General features: G+C 40.4%; 1 protein-coding gene across 4 annotated transcripts in view; it reads right to left on the bottom strand.

The window, feature by feature from the left end:
• ADAM12 (ADAM metallopeptidase domain 12) overlaps positions 1-20121 on the bottom strand; it is a 195990-nt gene that overhangs the window by 84299 nt on the left and 91570 nt on the right. The gene's annotated exons all lie outside the window — the stretch shown is intronic.

Raw genomic sequence — 20121 nt, 5'->3', positions numbered from 1 at the left:
CTTAACCTAACTTGTGTACTTTATTGATGTATCCCCTACTTAAATATTTCAGATGAACTGCTTTTTTCTATTAGAAAACGGTTTGAGATTTTTATGCATCATGTCAAATTAACAAGGCAGAAATGTAGACTTTAAGCTGCCTCAAAGAGAAAATCCACTCTATCTCAAATTTACAAATATTGTGAGTGAGGCTGATGTAACTTCTTAGGTGTATATGCAAACGTCCTAATACTAGCTAAAGTAAGGGTTGGTGTCTTATTCTGGATGTAAGCTCTGGAAAGGGAAAGAGTGTCTGTAACACTGGCATTGGTCAGAAGGTGTAGTCAAGACAATTCATTTCTCTTTCTACGTGGTTTCGTCCAATCCAAGGAATTATATGATGCTAAGAAAGGCAGTACTCCAGTGGTCTGCATTGCAATTACCCCATGCTGGGGATCAAGGTGCCCATGTCTGAACAGAATTCCGAACAAGCAATTTTGCTATTTAAGGCAATTTAAGGGAACAGATGTCACTGCGACTTAATTGCTGAAAATTTAGCAGGCAATGTAAATTTTTAAAAATCTAATTATGCCAGTCTGAGTTCTGGAACAGAAGACAGTTCCTTAGAATTTCTACAGCTTCCAAAAAACGACACTATTCCTATAATGATCAGTCTTGTTTCAGAGCTCGATTCTTGTAGCACCTACTGAGTTACATGATTGACTGAGCTCATGATTAGTGGCTACTGTTAGGGTGTGAAACCTAAGACGCTGGCAGGTTAGCAATGTCATGTGACTTTAAGTAGTCAAGCTCGTTAAGTTGTTAAGTTGCTCAGTATATAAAGAGTGTTTGTTTTCTCTGCCTGTGGGGCGTGAAGCAAAAATGTCTGAAAGCTCCGGAGGTGTTTTTGTTATCTTCCTGCAATAAACCTGTCTTTGGAAAGACAGGCTTCCCTGTGTCGTTATTTCTTTGCTGCTAAGACTCTGAAGCTTGTACTGCAACAAGAATCTCTGCACTGGACTTAATTAATGCTCTGCAAAGAGAACTGTTGCTGGTTGCGCAGCGGAAGCGTTTACTGGACCAGTACACAGACTCTCTTAGGTTATGGCTCCTTCTACGTTTCTACAGCTGTATTGTGTGCAGAGAAAGTGAAAGCAGCTTTCGGATGAGAGAAGACCAGCTTGGTCGTAAATCCAGCTCTTAAAGGCTTCAGAGAAGGAACTGAGAGGCGTCTGAAAAGTGAGTAAGACAAATCCCAAGGGGAAAGAGAAGCAAGGGCACACAGAGGGAGTAGCAGCCGACCCCAAGAATGGCAGTGGAAAATTTCCAGGTTCCCTTTACAAAGTTGAACTCTGCTAATTACGTGCAGTGGTCTAAGAGGGTTCAAGTCTGGTTGGAAGCCAAAGAAGTGTGGGCTGACTATGTCCAGAGGCGAAAGCCATTTGTGGCTGTTGCAGCAGATGCCACAGCAGAGCAACAGGCTGCTGCACATGCTCAGAACAGGGAATATGATAAAATGGACACTAAAGCTAGATGCATGTTGATGGTATCGATAGACGATTCCCAATTACCTCATGTGGAAAATTTAAGGTCTGCATTTGAAATTTGGGAAGCTCTTAGGCGAATTCACCATAGAGCCACGCCCGGTGAGAAGGTGAACATTATACGTGCTTTGTATGAGTTGAAACTGAAGCCAGGGGATAGTGTGGTTGAACACACGTCACAGATGACTGAGTATTTCAACCGACTGTCATCTCTAGGTGTGAATTTTCCTGAAAATATTAAAGTTTACACTCTGCTTAGCAGCCTGCATGCAGGGTTTGAAAACTTAGTACTAACTTTACAAGTTTTGCCAGAGGACCAGCTGAATATGAATTATGTGACTGGTAGATTGTGTGAGCAAGAATATCAACAATATCAACCCCAAGGGTTGGATGTTCAGATAATTCCCAGCGTGGGGGAACTAGCAGGCAGAGCTGTAAGGAAGCCTCACAAGTGTCTGCTATGGCCAGCAAGTCATGTTTTCGATGTGGCAGCAGGTTTCATTTGATAGCAAAGTGTCCAGAAAAGCAACAGGAATTTCAACAGTCCAAGGTCAGTTTCCGGAGCTACAGGGGAAGACGAAGTAAGAACTACAAGAATCAACAATCCAGAGGGGGAGCAGGTGCTGATAAGGGACTATCTGCAATGGCAGCACAACAGAGTCCTAAAAGGAGCCAACAAACCTTGAAGTGGATTATTGACAGTGGAGCTAGTCACAGTTTAATTCCAGCGACATCTAGTGGCAGCTTGATGAACTGCAAGACATTGCCAGTTGCAAAAACTGTGACTATAGCAGACAATAGTAAACGAGAAATGAACCTTAAAGGCACAATTTATGTTAATTGTTTGCAAACTAACCTTCCTGTTTTCGTTCTTCCAGGAATGAAGAATGGACTTTTGAGTGTGTCATGCCTGGTAAAAAGTGGTTTTAAGGTTGAGTTTGAAAATGATGTGTGCACCATTTCGAAACAGGGGAAGGAGCTAGTTAAAATTCCCTGTGAGGATGGGCTTTTTGCTTTGGATGAAGAGCAGTTAGCAGCAGGTAGATGTTCAACAGGTGAAGCGCAAGCTAAGTGTGTAAATAAGGCTCCTCATACAGGTTGTGCACATCTACTACACAGAAGGTTAGCTCATATATGCTTTAAGTATGTAAGCAAGATGCCAAATTTAGCTGAGGAGTGTAACATTAAACCCTGTCCAAATTTTCTGGATTGTTGTGCTTGTAAACATGCTAAGGTTAAGACATGTAACTATCCTAGATCTGATAGAGTAAGCAAGAAACCCTTTGAACTTGTGCACACAGACGTGTGTGGCCCTATGCCAGTCAAATTGCTTGGAGGTGCGAGATTTATGCAAATTTTGGTGGGTGATTTTTCAAGGGCTAGTTGGGTTTTCTTTCTGAAAGAAAAATCACAAGCAGCTTCCATCCTGATGGATTGGATTGAAGAAGTCGAATGTAAATTTGACACCAGGGTGCGTAAAATACAATCAGATCGTGGTGGGGAATATGTGAACCACACGCTGGAGACGTGGTTAAAAAGGAAAGGTATAGTTCATAGACTTACCAATCCCTATTCACCACAGGAGAATGCAGTTCCGAAAGAAAATTTCGAACATTACAGGAAGCCATTGCTGCTTTACTGTTTGATTCTGGACTTCCACAGCGGTTTTCGGCTGAGGCTGCACTGTATGCGAATTATACTTTTAACAGAGTGTACAATAGCACAGTAGGCAACACTCCTTACTTCATGCTATTTGGAAAAAAACAAAAAAATGATCATCTAAGAGTTTTTGGATGTCGTGCTTATGTGCTGGTGCCTAGGGCACAACGTAGGAAAGGCGATCCTAGATCTAAAGAGATGTTTTTCTGTGGTTATCAAGCAAACACAAAAGGTTGGAGATTTGTGAATGTAGAAGGCAATCAAACAAAAATCACAATCAGCAGAAGTGCAGAATTTTGTGAACAGGAAGGTTGGAATAAAATTCATGGAAATCCTGACATACTATTTGATGTGGTGAACAGTAACAATGAAACTCAGGCCCCAGGGCAGGTATTAGTTCCAGAACAGGCTGAGGAATTTGAGTCTGAGGACGAGGGTGAGAAATCGTCTAGTTCACCCAAGTCTGTAAAGTCAGAATCTTCTAGCTCTAAAAGTTCACCCGTACAGCAAGAGACGTGTAAAGTCAGAATCAGAAAGTTCTTCAACTACTAGTGACAAACAGGTGACGACTAGTGATTCTGGGTCAGAGGGGGAAACTGAAGGAACATCACAGGAACTGTTAAGGCGTTCCAAGCGTGCCAACAAAGGTATACCTCCTGAAAGGTACCAAGCTATTAGTGTTTGGGCTGGTTTGGCAAATTGCGAACCTGAAAGTTTTGAGGAGGTTGAGCAATTACCCCAGGAGGAGGCCAGTAGGTGGCGTGAGGCCATGCAAAAAGAGTTGAATTCTATGAAAGAACTGGGTGTGTTTTCCATCACCAAACTGCCAGAAGGTACCAAGGCAGTAAGTTGTAGGTGGGTGTACAGGATAAAGACAACAGCGACAGGGAAACCAGAATACAAAGCAAGGCTTGTAGCTCAAGGTTTTACGCAAAGAGAGGGGTTACATTATTCCGAAGTCTATGCACCCACTTCAAGGAGTGAAACCCTACGGGCACTATTAGCAGTTGCTGCTCAGAAAGGGTTCAAAGTGAATCAATTTGATGTCTCTACAGCTTATCTTCATTCAGACTTGGCTGAAGAGCTCTATATGGAGCTACCGCCAGGATTAAAAGTTGGTAAATCAAATCAGGTATGGAAACTACATAAATCTATTTATGGACTCAAGCAATCTGCTCATAATTGGAATGAGTGTTTGAATGACGTTTTGGTAGGCATTGGTTTTAGCAGGAGCAAGGCTGACAATTGCTTATATTTCAGAGGTTCAGGAGATGCTCAAGAATCTTTGCTTGTTTATGTAGATGACCTGATTTATACTTCAAAGACACAAGAACAAGTAAAAAAACTAGCCAAAGAGTTAAATAAACACTTCAAAGTTAAGAATCTTGGTGATGTAAAGGTCTATCTTGGTGTTCAGATAGATAGGACCAAAAATAGCAGTTTTCTACTGAATCAAAAAGGCAAGATATTGCAAATGTTGAAAAAGTTTGGCATGATGGAGTGTGCAGGTGTTAGAACACCAATGGAAATGGGTTTTGTAAAAGACAATGAGTTCAAGGATAGTGCTGAATTCAAGCGTGCTGAAATCTTTCAGTCAGCACTGGGAAGCTTACTTCATCTTTCGCAATGGAGTAGACCAGACATTGCTTACGCTGTTAACTTACTCAGCAGAGAAGCTTCAAAACCTAGTGTAAATGCATGGAAAGGAATTTAAAGAGTGTTAAGATATTTACAATACACCAAAGATTTTTGCCTTGAATTATCTTCTGAAGGACAAGCACAGATTACTTGTTGGGCAGATAGTGATTGGGCAAATTTAAAGGATAGAAAATCAGTGTCTGGCTGTATAATAAAATTTGGTAACTCTCTGATTGGGTGGAGATCCAAGAAACAGAACCTGATTGCTTTGTCGTCAACAGAAGCTGAGTTCTGTGCCTTATCTGAGTTATGTAGAGATCTGGAATTTTACAAATGCTTGGCACAAGAGATGTATGAAAAGGCCATCACTCCAATCACTGTATGGGGTGATAATCAACCGTGTCTTGTTAGCACAAAATGGGCAGTTTAAAGGTCGTACTAAACATTTGGATATCCGCTTTCAAAATGTTTGTCAAACAGTAAAAGCAGGAATTGTTAAATTAAATTACTGTCCCAGTCATGAAAATCAAGCTGATGGTTTTACAAAACCGCTTGGGTTTCAGCGGCATGAAAACTTTTGTGAAGAAATGGGTCTGAAGTAATTTTGTTTTTGTATTGCCAGCGAGAGGGGGTGTTAGGGTGTGAAACCTAAGACGCTGGCAAGTTAGCAATGTCATGTGACTTTAAGTAGTCAAGCTCATTAAGTTGTTAAGTTGCTCAGTATATAAAGAGTGTTTGTTTTCTCTGCCTGTGGGGCGTGAAGCAAAAATGTCTGAAAGCTCCGGAGGTGTTTTTGTTATCTTCCTGCAATAAACCTGTCTTTGGAAAGACAGGCTTCCCTGTGTCGTTATTTCTTTGCTGCTAAGACTCTGAAGCTTGTACTGCAACAAGAATCTCTGCACTGGACTTAATTAATGCTCTGCAAAGAGAACTGTTGCTGGTTGCGCAGTGGAAGCGTTTACTGGACCAGTACACAGACTCTCTTAGCTACTACTTCAAAATAAGGGGAGCAACCTAGTTCTCTCAAAACTTGGGGAAATTCTCTACTTATAGGTTCTCTAGTGCATTAACTATGAGAAATAACCCAAGGACACTCCATTGTTATACATTCCAATTAAAACTAATACCGCCACTGCACATGGTCGCTACAATTTTCTGCCAGAAGCAATATTCCTGAAGGTGGAACTTTGCTTTTCTCTATATGTATATTATGCCCTTATAAAGAAATGTGCTTCTTAGCCAAAGGGCTGTTTCTTCTTGAAGTAGTGGCAAAAAATGGAGAGAGGGAGTGGTAACTTAGATGTGAGTCATTTGGAATGGAAAGTCGCAGAGGATTAAGACAGAAGTATTATTACAACAGCATATCCTATATTTTCCATGCACCACAATTTATAAATGTGTTGTATAAAAATGTTGCGAGTAAACAAATAAATGAATGAAATATTTGTGCAGACAGAATGCACATGGGAAAGGGGTGGGGTAATGCTTGCTGGCTCCAGAACCTACATAATCATCAATTAAAACTTCAGAACAGAACCTATTGGCATACAAAGTGGAGTAATCACCTGTAAACAACCTGTATCACATGGTTTACGGATCATCAGTATTGTCTCAAGCAAAAGAATATGCTTCAACTTTCAAATAAAGTAGCCTTCATTCAGTTGCAAATATTTATGATTAAAAGTTGGGTTAGGGGATGAAGAAGAAGGGGGGGCTTGAATATATTCATAGCAACTATGTGAAAACAATATATGTGAGAAAGGTTCTCATTTTTTTTCCTGGGAACTTACAACCACCTGAAGAGGAATTTGTGTATGAAAACAGAATAAATGAAAAGTTAATACACTGTGGAAGCGGTGGTGGTGGGGGACCCTGTGCTGGTAATACAGGTGGAAAAAGAACTCTTTGGGGGGGGGGAATTCCTGCACAACTGAGCAGGCTAGGAAGAGCTAGGATGAACGTTCAAGAACTACTGTAGAAGGAGCCTTCACAAAATATCAGAAAGTCAGCATGTTTCTCTGCTGGTAGTCAGCAAAGAAGTTCAAATGGGAATTGGTCTTCATAAAAATAATACTAACCCTTTCCTTTTCTGACTCAAGCTCTCAGGAAGATTTAAAGTCAAAACAAGTAAGAACAAGTAACATTAAAAACAAACAAACCCCAAAACCCTGAATCCCTCAAATGCGATGCCTTGTAGAAACCCTAAACCCAAGCCCAAACTCCTTTGGGTATGCAGAGCTAGTATTTGGACTCTGACACCTTTAGAGCACACAGGTCAATGCATATGCCCCTGATGGTATGGTAAGTAACATGTCCTTCAGGGCTTCATGTGGATAAGAGATGTGGGACAGATGTGTGATTAATGACATTAGTCCTCATGAGCTTGAACATTCATTCATTCATTCACTGAATTTATATCTCACCCTTCCTCCCGAAGGAACCCAGTCACTCATGCAGAAAACTCACTGAAATGTTTCTACAACTATGCGTGAAAGTCATTTTAGGTGGCATCCAGCCCAATGCACCCTACAGTAGGTGAATGAAACAAAAGGAGAGGATATAGGCTGCTACTGCTGCTGTACTTGCTATTATTAAAATTTACAGGCACCAACATATTATTTCTGACTGTCTGGTAGGGATAGAAACAGGAACCCTTGATTCCGTGAGCAAGTACCTCATGTGGGAAGGCACCAGAGTTTCACTTTAGAGCATCTTCTAGAACAGTAAAGTACTTGAGGCCAGAGGTCATCCGAGGCAGGAAGGGCTTCCTGTCTGAACAGGAACTTTGAGCAACCATGGTCTTCCTGGTACATCTCCATGCATTTTGCTGACTTTGACTCCCCTTTGACATCTGCCCATAGTTCAGGACTAGCACCACCTAAGAAACCTGGCCCCAAGTATTTACAGGACGTTACTTATACCTGTTAAAGTCAATCAATATTCTGCCATTTTCTGCTATATACAGCAACAAGCAAGGTAATGCTTAAAATTCTACAAGGAAGGCTCAAGCAGTATGTGGACCGAGAACTCCCAGAAGTGCAAGCTGGATTTAGAAGAGGCAGAGGAACCAGAGACCAAATTGCAAACATGCGCTGGATTATAGAGAAAGCTAGAGAGTTCCAGAAAGACATCTACTTCTGCTTCATTGACTATGCAAAAGCCTTTGACTGTGTCGACCACAGCAAACTATGGCAAGCTCTTAAAGAAATGGGAGTGCCTGATCACCTCATCTGTCTCCTGAGAAATCTCTATGTGGGACAAGAAGCTACAGTTAGAACTGGATATGGAACAACTGACTGGTTCAAAATTGGGAAAGGAGTACGACAAGGCTGTATATTGTCTCCCTGCTTATTTAACTTATATGCAGAATTCATCATGCGAAAGGCTGGACTGGATGAATCCGAAGCCGGAATTAAGATTGCCGGAAGAAATATCAACAACCTCAGATATGCAGATGACACAACCTTGATGGCAGAAAGGAATTAAAGAACCTTTTATTGAGGGTGAAAGAGGAGAGCGCAAAATATGGTCTGAAGCTCAACATCAAAAAAACGAAGATCATGGCCACTGGTCCCATCACCTCCTGGCAAATAGAAGGAGAAGAAATGGAGGCAGTGAGAGATTTTACTTTCTTGGGCTCCATGATCACTGCAGATGGTGACAGCAGCCATGAAATTAAGAGACGCCTCGAAAAAGACCCAATATGGAGGCCAAATGGCCAAAATATTGGGAAATATTAGAAAAAGACGGAGACAATTGGAAATTGCAGAGTTTGGAGAAAATGAAGGACAAAGTGCGAGACTGGTTACATTATGCTCAGATTAAAGAAGTTTTTAAAAATGACAAAAAGTTAGGGTTCCAGGTGGAGAAATCGAAGTTAGAAACAGAATTGTTAGAACCAAAGACTAAGGTACTATCTAGAATGTATAACTTGCTGTTAAAATGGAACACACAAGACGAAATGGTTAAATCGGCTATGATAAAGTGGGCACAGGACATTGGGCATAACATTATGTTTGAGGACTGGGAAAGGTTATGGACCACTGGGCTGAACTTCACTGCATGTAATGCTCTGAAGGAAAATGTAATGAAAATGATATATAGATGGTACATGACCCCAGTTAAACTTGCCAAAATATACCATTCGTCTGATAATAAATGTTGGAAATGTAAAGAAAATGAAGGAACATTCTTTCACCTCTGGTGGACATGCCCTAAGGTGAAGGCCTTCTGGGAAATGATATATAATGAGTTGAAAAAGGTATTTAAGTATACCTTCACTAAGAAGCCAGAGGCCTTCCTTCTGGGTATTGTCGGCCAGAAGGTGCTAAAGAAGGACCGAACATTTTTTATGTATGCAACAACGGCAGCAAGGATACTCATCGCTAAAAACTGGAAAACCCAAGATCTACCCACACTGGAAGAGTGGCAGATGCAGCTGATGGACTATATGCAACTGGCCGAGATGACTGGCAGAATCCGAGACCTGGGAGAAGAGAGGATTGAGGAAGACTGGAAGAAATTTAAGATGTATTTACAAAAACATTGTAATTTGGTTGAATGTTAAGAAGGATGCTAGATTATAAAAAATTGGCCACCACTAAATTAGATTCTGAATTTGATGATAAGTGAGATTAAAGAAAACATAATTTTTATGGAGAATTGCTAGATTATACTTAAATGAGTGGATATAAGATCGTAAACAAGTTGATAATTTGCTTGGAAAAACCTTTTAACGATGTAAATGGGAGCGGGAGACGTGAGGGAGCCCAAAGAAGTGATGAAACTACGTTGTGATAGAAGTAAGATTGTTTATTATTGGTGTATTTGTATTCAAAAACTCTAATAAATATTTATAAAAAAAAAAAGAAATTAAGAGACGCCTGCTTCTTGGGAGGAAAGCAATGACAAACCTAGACAGCATCTTAAAAAGTAGAGACATCACCTTGCCAACAAAGGTCCGTATAGTAAAAGCTATGGTTTTCCCAGTAGTGATGTATGGAAGTGAGAGCTGGACCATAAAGAAGGCAGATCGCCGAAGAATTGATGCTTTTGAATTATGGTGCTGGAGGAGACTCTTGAGAGTCCCATGGACTGCAAGAAGACCAAACGTATCCATTCTTAAGGAAATCAGCCCTGAGTGCTCACTGGAAGGACAGATCGTGAAGCTGAGGCTCCAATACTTTGGCCACCTCATGAGAAGAGAAGACTCCCTGGAAAAGACCCTGATGTTGGGAAAGATGGAGGGCACAAGGAGAAGGGGACGACAGAGAACGAGATGGTTGGATAGTGTCTTCGAAGCTACAAACATGAGTCTGACCAAACTGCGGGAGGCAGTGGAAGACAGAAGTGCCTGGCGTGCTCTGGTCCATGGGGTCACGAAGAGTCGGACACGACTAAACGACTAAACAACAACAACATACAGCAACAATGTTGAGCAGTATTCTTTGCAGGAATAAAAGCAGGCACTGTGGTGTTTCATTGACCTAGGTTTCAGAGAGCAGATTGGTTTTAAAAAGCAATGGATAAAAAGATACAGGGGTACCTCGGTTTACAAACTTAATCCGTTTCAGAAGTCCGTTCTTAAACTGAAGCCATTCTTAAACAGAGGTGCGCTTTCCCTAATGAGGCCTCAAATCCATTCAGATTCCGTTCTTAGACTGAGGTAAAGTTTGCAAACCGGGACACTACTTCCGGTTTCACGGAGTTCGTAAACCAAATAGTTTGCAAACAGGGCTGTTCTTAAACCGAGGTACCACTGTACTACAGAGTTGCAAAAATCAAAGAAATCATTTGTGCAAGTAGAAATATTTTGCTTTGTTTACTTAAACAGAACTGAAGATTCTACTGCAAGAATCCTCCTTTGCCCCTTCCTCCTCTAAATGTGATGTACTGTATTTTACTCTTAGGTCTTGTTCTATGTTTTTTGATAGTGCTCTGACAGCTAAATGAAAAGGTGAGTCCTGAACACCATAGCCGTCAGGGTAGACACTTCTCTTTTTTTGGTAGAAGCAGCAGTTATCTCCTCTTTCGAAAATGACTTTAAAAGCTGCCCAGTGGAATAAACACTTAGTGCTGGTACAAGGAGATTTACAAGTCATGTGTGGGCACTTCTCTGAAGGGTTATCAACAGTTAAGTGCAACAAGCACTCAGGTTCAGCAAGAAGGAAAGGTGTGTGCAGAGGTCGTATCATGCATGGCACTCATGCTTAACGATCAAACACCACATTTGACACATATACCCATTAGATAATTTGTCTCCCTTTGGAAAGAGATGTAATTTACAGAATTGATTTACATTTTTTCCTGCACCCCTCTGGTAAAGGAAAGGTGATAAATAAAAGAAAGTAAACCAATTTAGATGGTAATCTTATTAACATAATTGAATGAATGCAACTAAGAAAAGACATGGGTTAAAACAACATTAATTCATCATACTTCGTGATCTACCTTATGTTTTGTCACCACACTTAGGAAAAAGAGCACATCTCTTTGTACAGTTCCTCTTTTCAGCTTGCTACGGGTTCCTACCAGAAGATAAGTGATAACTATGAATGCTGGGACAAGGTTTTCTCATCTGTGGCCTCCCTGTTATTGAATAAATTCCCTAATTGATACTCTGAAGCCCAAATTAGTAAAAATAAAATAAAAGTTTTCCTCTTTTGTCAGGCTTTCAAGGATGCACTCTAATTTAGGACTAAACTAGATTATACAGTAAACATGTGGTTACATTTACCATATCTAGTGCTTTTCCTTTTAAACTTCTGTGCCTGTTTTCCATTCTTTCCATACCTCTCCAAAATTTCCCTGTGTTCCATCTTTAACAAATTCTTCTCTGGGATAAGCTTAAAAATAATTTCCATAAGAGAATTCCACCATAAGCACCATATGAAACGAAACTCTCTCTGTATTTATGATACTTGTAGATAGAAAACTGAACACAGGAAAGATTTATTGGAAAAGGGCTAATAGGTCTGGGTTACTCCTACTAGCCCAAAGAAAGAAATCAGACTCTCTCTCACACACATGCGCTTCCAAGAGAACAAATTATACTGATTGTGAATATCAGTTCTATAGATTTAGTGGAAGGTATATTTCAGCACTTGGCAATAGCTGCTTCTTTTATAAGGCATGTGCAGGTATGCACATTTTGAAGGATGGTTGTGTTTCCATTTGTGTGTGGAAAGCGGAAATTTGGTGGATTCGTGTTTAAACGTGACCTGAACTGATTTTCTTCCCCAACCCTAGCCAACTCTACCTCTCCACTCTTTTTTCGTGGAGGCAAAATGTACCCCACGGTAGCCTATGACCAGGGCTGATATGAAATCCTATCTGACCTAATGGAATCCTTTCTAGGCAAGCTGTCCAAATTCACACCCACACCGGGGCTTCTATCAGAAAAAGGACACCAGGTGTACCTCACCTGGTCAACCTCATGCCACTTAGAGATGACCATCATTAAGCAGTATCTTTACCCCAAGAGTCCTCCCAGCTGCTACACCAAGACTCCCAATGAGACTTTAAAAAAATGTTAATCTATGTTAAATTCATCCCTTCTTCCATCCCCCAACCAACTAGCTGCATTCTGTAGAGCACATACAACTGCTATTATGTGCTCCATATGTGGCGCTACCTGGTTCAGAAGCTGCAGCTAATGCAAAATGCAGTTGTTAGGGTGCTTCGTGGGACACATGCCCTGTAGAACACCCTCCCATCAGATGTCAAGGAAATAAACAACTACGTGACTTTTAGAAGACATCTGAAGGCAGCCCTGTTTAGGGAAGTTTTTAATGACTGATGTTTTAATGTATTTTTAATATTTTGTTGGAAGTCGCCCAGAGTGGCTGGGGAAACCCAGTCAGATGGGTGGGGTTTAAATAATAAATTATTATTCTTGTTACTACTACTACACATATTATACCAGAAATAAAATATCTGCACTGGCTAGTTACCATGTCATGTCATGTTCACCATTTTGCTGTTGACATCTAAAGCAGCAAACAACTTGGGACCAGAAGTCAAGATCTTCAGAGGAGATCCTGCCGGTCATTCCATGACCAGTGGCTTGTCACCTGGTGGCAGCAAAGAAGTGAAAGCACCCACCCTCTGGAATGCCCCTCTCAAATCTGTGCGGTAGACAGTAATGACCTTTAAACACTTCTTACAAAGTTAGATGCTTTGAGAAAAATATAATTTGGTTTGGTTGCTCTTTCTTTTTGTATTTGTCTTCCTGTCTGTTCTTTGACACTGACATTATTTTCTTGCTCTACACCTAAACCACAAAAAAAAAGAAGGAAAAGACTCAGTATCTACATAATTTGTACTCATTATTGCTTGGTGAGGCAAGCAAGAGAGATAATATTTTCAAAATGTATTGAAACTGCTGTTGATATTATAATCGCCTGCTTATGCTGTAGCATCTCCACTTAGGTCATCTTGACCTTTGTAATGGAGGTGGCTGTTCTTTATTCCGTTCCTAGCCCTCTTGATTATTATATGTATTCACAGGAATAAACAGGTCTATTAGACATGCTGCTGCTTGCAATAGTTGGCTCACTATGAATATCTGTGGATAGTTAGCAACAGCCTTTTCCAACTCTTGTTTCTCATTACAATATGAAGAACGAAGGAAGCATGTTAATGAGTTCCCCATGCACCTGCTTTGAACATCACCCCACTCATACAATTATTGCATCTTCTTTAAACACATTATATTCTTTCCTTCTGTTTAATTATCTAAAGTGATTCAAAATGCTTTTGGACATTTTCCCATTCAGTGTCTGCATTTAATAATATTCCTATCTGTAACCCTCCAGTAGGCTTTCATGGAGTAAATACAGTGCTGTAAATATTTTTTTTATTTTTTAAACCCTGAGATATTGAGGTGTGCTCTCCTAGGAAGGAAAATGACTGTGGAGAAGGGGAAGGAGAAAAATAAGGGCAATCCCTCTTAGGATGCCTGGAATTTGCCTGCAGGGTTGTTATTCCAGGCAGGGTCTTCTGTGCATGTTTAGCCCGCCTTATAATGGGGCGATCACCTTAGGCTTACCCAGGCAGCGAAAGAGGACCTGAAAGTTTGGTTGGCTTTCTTGAAGGTATACAATGGGATTTCTTTTTGGCAAGACCTGCTGGACATGCACCAGGACTTTCTTGTGCATTTGGATGCCTCTAGCAGCTTGGGCTTCAGTGTCTACTTAGGGGTCACTGGTGCTCTAGGCCATGGCCTTTGCATTAGAAAGTGGAAGGGATCACCCATGATCTCACATTTTTGGAATTCTTCCCAATCATGTTGGCAGTGCACATCTGGACTGAGGAGTTCCATGATTCCAGGGTGTGCTTCTGGTCTGACAACCAGGTGGTAGACAGGGTACTTGCCAAACAGACCTCGCAGTCTGAATGGGTACTGAGGGGTACTGTAGTTGGACTACAAATCCCATTGTTCTTACCACTGGCCATGATGGCTAGAGTTGATGGAAGTTGTAATCCAACCATGTTGGGACTATATGTTTAGTTAGAAGAAGATACCCCCAATTAATTCAATAGGGATTACCCCAAGGTAAGCAGGCAAATGGATTGTAACTGCCATTAGTCTGCTTTTAGTAGCCCAAACAAATGGAAAATGTCAAGCCCAGGTTTTTAAGTACTGATTGATTGACAGTATTTATGAAACTCTCTTACAGGGTGATTTATAATCAATGCAAGAGCAAAACATACCAGTTATCAATATAAGCATATACAAGCAAGAAGAAGAAGAGTTTGGATTTGATATCCCGCTTTATCACTACCCTAAGGAGTCTCAAAGCGGCTAACATTCTCCTTTCCCTTCCTCCCCCACAACAAACACTCTGTGAGGTGAGTGGGACTGAGAGACTTCAGAGACGTGTGACTGGCCCAAGGTCACCCAGCAGTTGCATGAGGAGTAGCAGGGAATTGAACACGGTTCACCAGATTACGAGTCCACTGCTCTTAACCACTACACCACGCTGGCTCTCAAAAAAAATTAGAAAAATAAAACACAGTCATATATTGCTCCTAAGGAGCAAACGACAAAAGCATGGATAAATTAAAATGTATTCAACTGACAACTAAAAACAACAATCTGGGAGACTAAGGGGTGATCATTCTAGAGTCAGGTCCTCACTACAGAGAAGTCAATTCTTTCATCATCTCACTACAAATCCTTGTTTGGACCAGAAGCAGAGGCCCACCCTTCTCCACTGGAGAGGATTGTGCTCTTGTAGGTATTTGGTCCCAGAACCATTTAAAGCTTTGTAAACTATTACCAACACCTTGAATTGAGCTTGGCAGGACATAGGCAGCCAGTGGTCTTTGAAAAACAGAGGGAAATTGATCTTGGTAAAGCAGTGCAGTCAATCTTTTGCAGCATGTGGATTTATTTAGCAACTTCCGCATCCACCCATCATAGTGCAAAGATCAGGTTTGCAACTGTGGGTCACCTTTACAGCTGGAGCTGGACCTCATAATTGTCCTCTTAGTATTTTTTTCACTGCAGAGTGAAAAGGGAGGGAGAGCTCCGGCAGCTATCCATCATAATGTTCTGCTGCAGCTGAGCTGGCTCCTAGTCCAGTGAATGAAGTTGCAAAAGTCATATCCTGGAAGTAGTTTTCAGCAAAAAGCAAAAAGCAGGCATACTGACCTGGTTGACCATCTGCTACTATGTGTCAGTGAGGAAATAATGAATAATAGTTCAATAATACTACGATACAAGATTATCAGAGTTAAGCATCTAATTTTCAACATATTTCTAGCACTAATGCAAACTGCTGCTGAAATATATTTGATCATGACTCTGATCTCCGTAGTATCACAATATGAACTGCATTATTAGTGGGAATAAATAAATATCACAGTGTACCATGTAAATTATCAGTCATTATTGCAGGCTGATAAACATTATAATTTGTGGGCAAAAGTGTATAGTAGAAGGGTGATAAGTAGTGCCAGTCAGAGATTACAGGTCACTTGCCTAGAAGTTGCTTTACTGTATTAACTTTATTAAGAGATCCATAGAGTGACACAGCAGCACTGTAAGGAAGCCTCTTTCTTAACAACCAACACAAGCCTCCGGAAACATCCAAGTAGTTGCATTGTCATTTCTTTCTAGCAGGAAATTCTTCCATTTTTAAAAGCTTTGTGACAGACAACAAAATAAATATCAACAGGTGTAGATTTTTGCAAGATGAATAGTCAACACTCGCGAAACAGCAAATGTTTTAATATCTGCCTGACACCCAGCTTTGAAAAACATGAAAACTTCCCCATAGAAAGTGGAACTCTAGTTAATAGACACGGAGAAGGGTGTTGACTATCTCAGGCAGCACAAATTATGCATGCCTGCACAATCCTCTCTTCCTAGGATATTGCCCCATTCCACAGAAATAGTCTCTTGTACTTCCAATGTGCAAGAAGAAACAGCCCTTACTACTTTCAAAAGTTTCATCAGGAGCATGTAATTTTCTCTTCAAATCGAGGAAGAAATGAGCTTATAATGACATTCAGTCAGTGACCCAGATTTAACCGCTATCTTGTATAAATCATTTTAATTATTTCTATTAACCAAATGCTCAAGAGCATATAGTGCTTTCCAAGTTAAAAAATGCATTGTCAGACATTCTTGGTTCTATGTCTGCTTGAACAGGTCTATCCACATTGGTCAAGCTCAGTATGTATTTCATCCAGCTGACTTTATTTAATTAAAAGTATGCTTTGCTTTGATCATTCCAGATTTTCTGCCTAACAGAGAAAATTGCTGCTCACACTATACAGAGTTTCAGAAAGTCGTAAATCTCTGTGAGCTGAAAAATACAATTATAGGATATTATAGATATATATGAGAAGGTATGTACATGCCTTTCTCTGTGTTTCTGTCTGCTAAACACAGAAGGGAAAATAAGAACTGTAGAGAACTGTAAAATAAGAACTGTAGAGTTGAAAGGGATCCCAAGGATATTTTAAAATGTTCTCACCATTCCTACCACCATTTCCTCATGTGACATGTCGACTTTCAACTCTTTCCTGCAGTAGGCAACTTTCTTCATATGGAAGAACAAATCTCCACATGAGGAGAGTGATTGGGCCAAGCAGTATTGACACACCAACTTACCATGCCTCCAGTGGCCATACATTCAGCCTCAGAGAGGTGTCTGCCTTCCTTTTGTGGCTGGAACTCTACAGTGAGTCATCCCCCACCTAATGCAAGAATCAGGTCAGCAGCTGCTACCTTATCAACTGGAGCAGGAGCACCAGCAGCTGAAAGTGACCTCATAATCATCTTCTGTTATTTTGTCTTGCAGAAGATGAGGACCTAATTCTACCATGTGTCTCATGTTTTCTTCCCCTTCTCTCCCCCCCCTTAAAGTTCTTTATTGGTTTTGGTTTATTCAGTTTAACGTCCTCCTGATAATGTATCTGTGTTTAAAATCAACATAGTATGTTTGTTAGGCTCAGTGTCAAAACATTTTAAAGAGAAATTTGTCTTCATATTCTGCCTACAGAAGCAAATAAAGGTAACTTTATATTGTCAACATAGACCCATAAATATATTTCTCTCCTCCCCATCATATGTATCCATTTGTCAATGTCCAGAAGACTTAGGGATCTTGAGCTATTAAAAAAAATCTCTGAATTCTGCCCATCCCTTAATTAAGCAAAAGTCTGTCAGTCAAGTAGTGCCTTTGCATGTTACAGCAGAAATTCAGTTAAAATAGGCATTTGCCAGTACTTCTTAAGATTTTACTACAATGCTGACTGTGACTATGCTGCAAAGAGGTAAAAATAACATACTATTTCATATTCCTGTTGCAGCAGCATTAAGACCAACTTTTAATGTAAATAACATCATAAATTAACCAAGTACAGTGGTACCTCGGGTAAAGTACTTAAATCATTCTGGAGGTCTGTACTTAACCTGAAATTGTTCTTAACCTGAAGCACCACTTTAGCTAATGGGGCCTCCTGCTGCCGCTGCGCCACTGGAGCACAATTTCTGTTCTCATCCTGAAGCAAATTTCTTAACCTGAAGCACTATTTCTGGGTTAGCGGAGTCTGTAACCTGAAGCGTATGTAACCCGAGGTACCACTGTATGAAAAAGAGTTAATTTCTTCACAATTTTGGGCATGTTCCAGCTTTGCATGATGCATGCTGATACATCAATAAATGATTAAATTAAGATTGAGGACACTTGGTAATTCTTAGATTGTACCAGTAAATGAAAGAAATTGTGGTAATAAGGCTTTCTTTTGATATGTGCCTTTTATTAGTAAATAATGGAAAGTGGGTTGGATCTGACATTTAAAAGCACTTGGCATTGAGATGTGCTGATAAATGTCTTAAATGTATTTATCATAGGGAGGTTTTTGGCATTTATACATAGGCCTTGAATATTATTTCTTTACACATAAAAAGGAAAAGGAAAGAGAAATGAAGATAAAAATTGGAAATTTATCAACAGTTCTGGGTGCCCTTGAGATTTACCAGTAAAATGTCAGAAATGCTTGTGTAACAAGGCTTGTTTTCAGAAGCCAGAAATGGAATCCAGCTAGATAAACAGTTTATAACAGAACTGAGGATGCAAACTGGTAATTAATAGAGGCATTTGCTTGGCTTGATAAAAACTTAAAAGTTCAGCTCTTTTGTTTGCCGACTTTTTATAGGTGATCAAGGTACAGCATGCCATAACGCTGAATTCTATGAACTTCAATATACTTTTCTGTGAAAAAATGCTGTCACAGGCTACCCCACTCTCTGCTAAACATAGCAAGATTCCAGGGGTCTTGGCACTTAGCCAGGCTTTGTGTTTCCTTTGGGGAAAATGAGGCACAGCGGAGACTGTAGTATCTTTTAAGATATATGGATTCATTTACACATATATACACCTTAGCCTTGATGGAGGGAGTGCAGAATATTACACCTCTTGTGTCTTTTGTTGCTTCTCCCATAGTTTCAGCAAGCTTGGGTCCACAGCAGAAGCGAGTCATGGTCCCTGAATGCAGACTCTCCCTGCCAGCTGTCATGGAGGTCTGTCCACTTCCTGCTTCTTTCCCCCAGAACCCCTTGCCAAATGCAACTCCCTTTCCGCTTACATTATCACCCACTGTAACCCTGGCAACCTCCTCCTCTGTGCCTGGCAGTGTCTTCTGTTTTGTTAATGACTGGGCATTTCAGTCTTTGTTGCTTAATAGCTTATTCCCAGCTAGCTATGTCAAACTGCATTGTTATCCTAAACTTAATCCAGCAGTGTTTGGCACAGTTTTAACCGAACTTTTAATTAATTCTAACTTTTACCAACTTCAAGAATTATGGGTAACTTGCACACACAGACTCTGGTGCCCCAAACCTGTAACAATACAGTAAACAAAATTCTATCAGCATTTTAGCAGTTACCTTCCAATTTAATTACATATTCAATATGTAGTGAGTGTCCTAACAATTGATCCATTTGTAACTGTGCAGGTGCACTACTATTTTAAATTAATAAATAAAGAGAAAACACTGTATTGAAACAGACGCTGGGTTGCCAAGGAGATCCTCATACAATGAAGGGAAAAGGCATCTTTAAATGTGGTTCAGACAGATAAAAACGCAGGAAGATTACACAGTGGGAAAACTGTACATGACACTTCGTTGCTTATAGTTTGTCCCCCCCCCCCCCAATTGTGTTTGTTTTACAGAATGCAGCAGCAGAGACTGCAAATTAAAGTGGAAGGTCAGTATTGAAGGAAACGGGCTTCTTAACCCTTTCCTTTCTTGTCGTATTTCCTGCTTACAATTGCTTCCTTCCCCTGTTTTTCAGCTTTTGGCCCTGAAAAAGAAAAAAGTTCTCATAACACACACACACACACACCCCACCGCCTTTCAAGACATGTCTGGCAAAAAGCAGCTTGTTTTTCAAGCCTTCGTTACTAAAAACAACAACAAAAAATCAGGGGAAAACTCCATGTAAGTAAACAACATATGCAGGGAAGATAATAGCAAGGGAATTCTGAAGATAATAGAGAGTGGTTCACTTTGTTGCCTCAGCTAATAATTGGGGCTAAGAAGTTCTCCCCACCCCTCCAAATATCTGATTATTTGTGAACTACATTAACTAATTTAGCTGCAGGTAGTGAGAAGCTAGGCTGATTTTGAAAGGATGCCACACCATGGGGGGGACGGGACCCAACTGCTTCCATTCCCCCTTGAAAAGACAGTATCCTAATATTTTGCAGTGGATAGCGTAGATAAGGCCCAAATATTCCCTTCAATGTCTTTGAGAAACTGTAATACAAAACACTAAATAAT

Source organism: Podarcis erhardii, assembly GCF_964252035.2.
Source record: "Podarcis erhardii genome assembly, chromosome: 5".
Lineage (NCBI taxonomy): Eukaryota > Metazoa > Chordata > Lepidosauria > Squamata > Lacertidae > Podarcis > Podarcis erhardii.
Note: the sequence above shows the minus strand (reverse complement) of the source record. Positions and strands in the feature narration are given on the sequence as shown.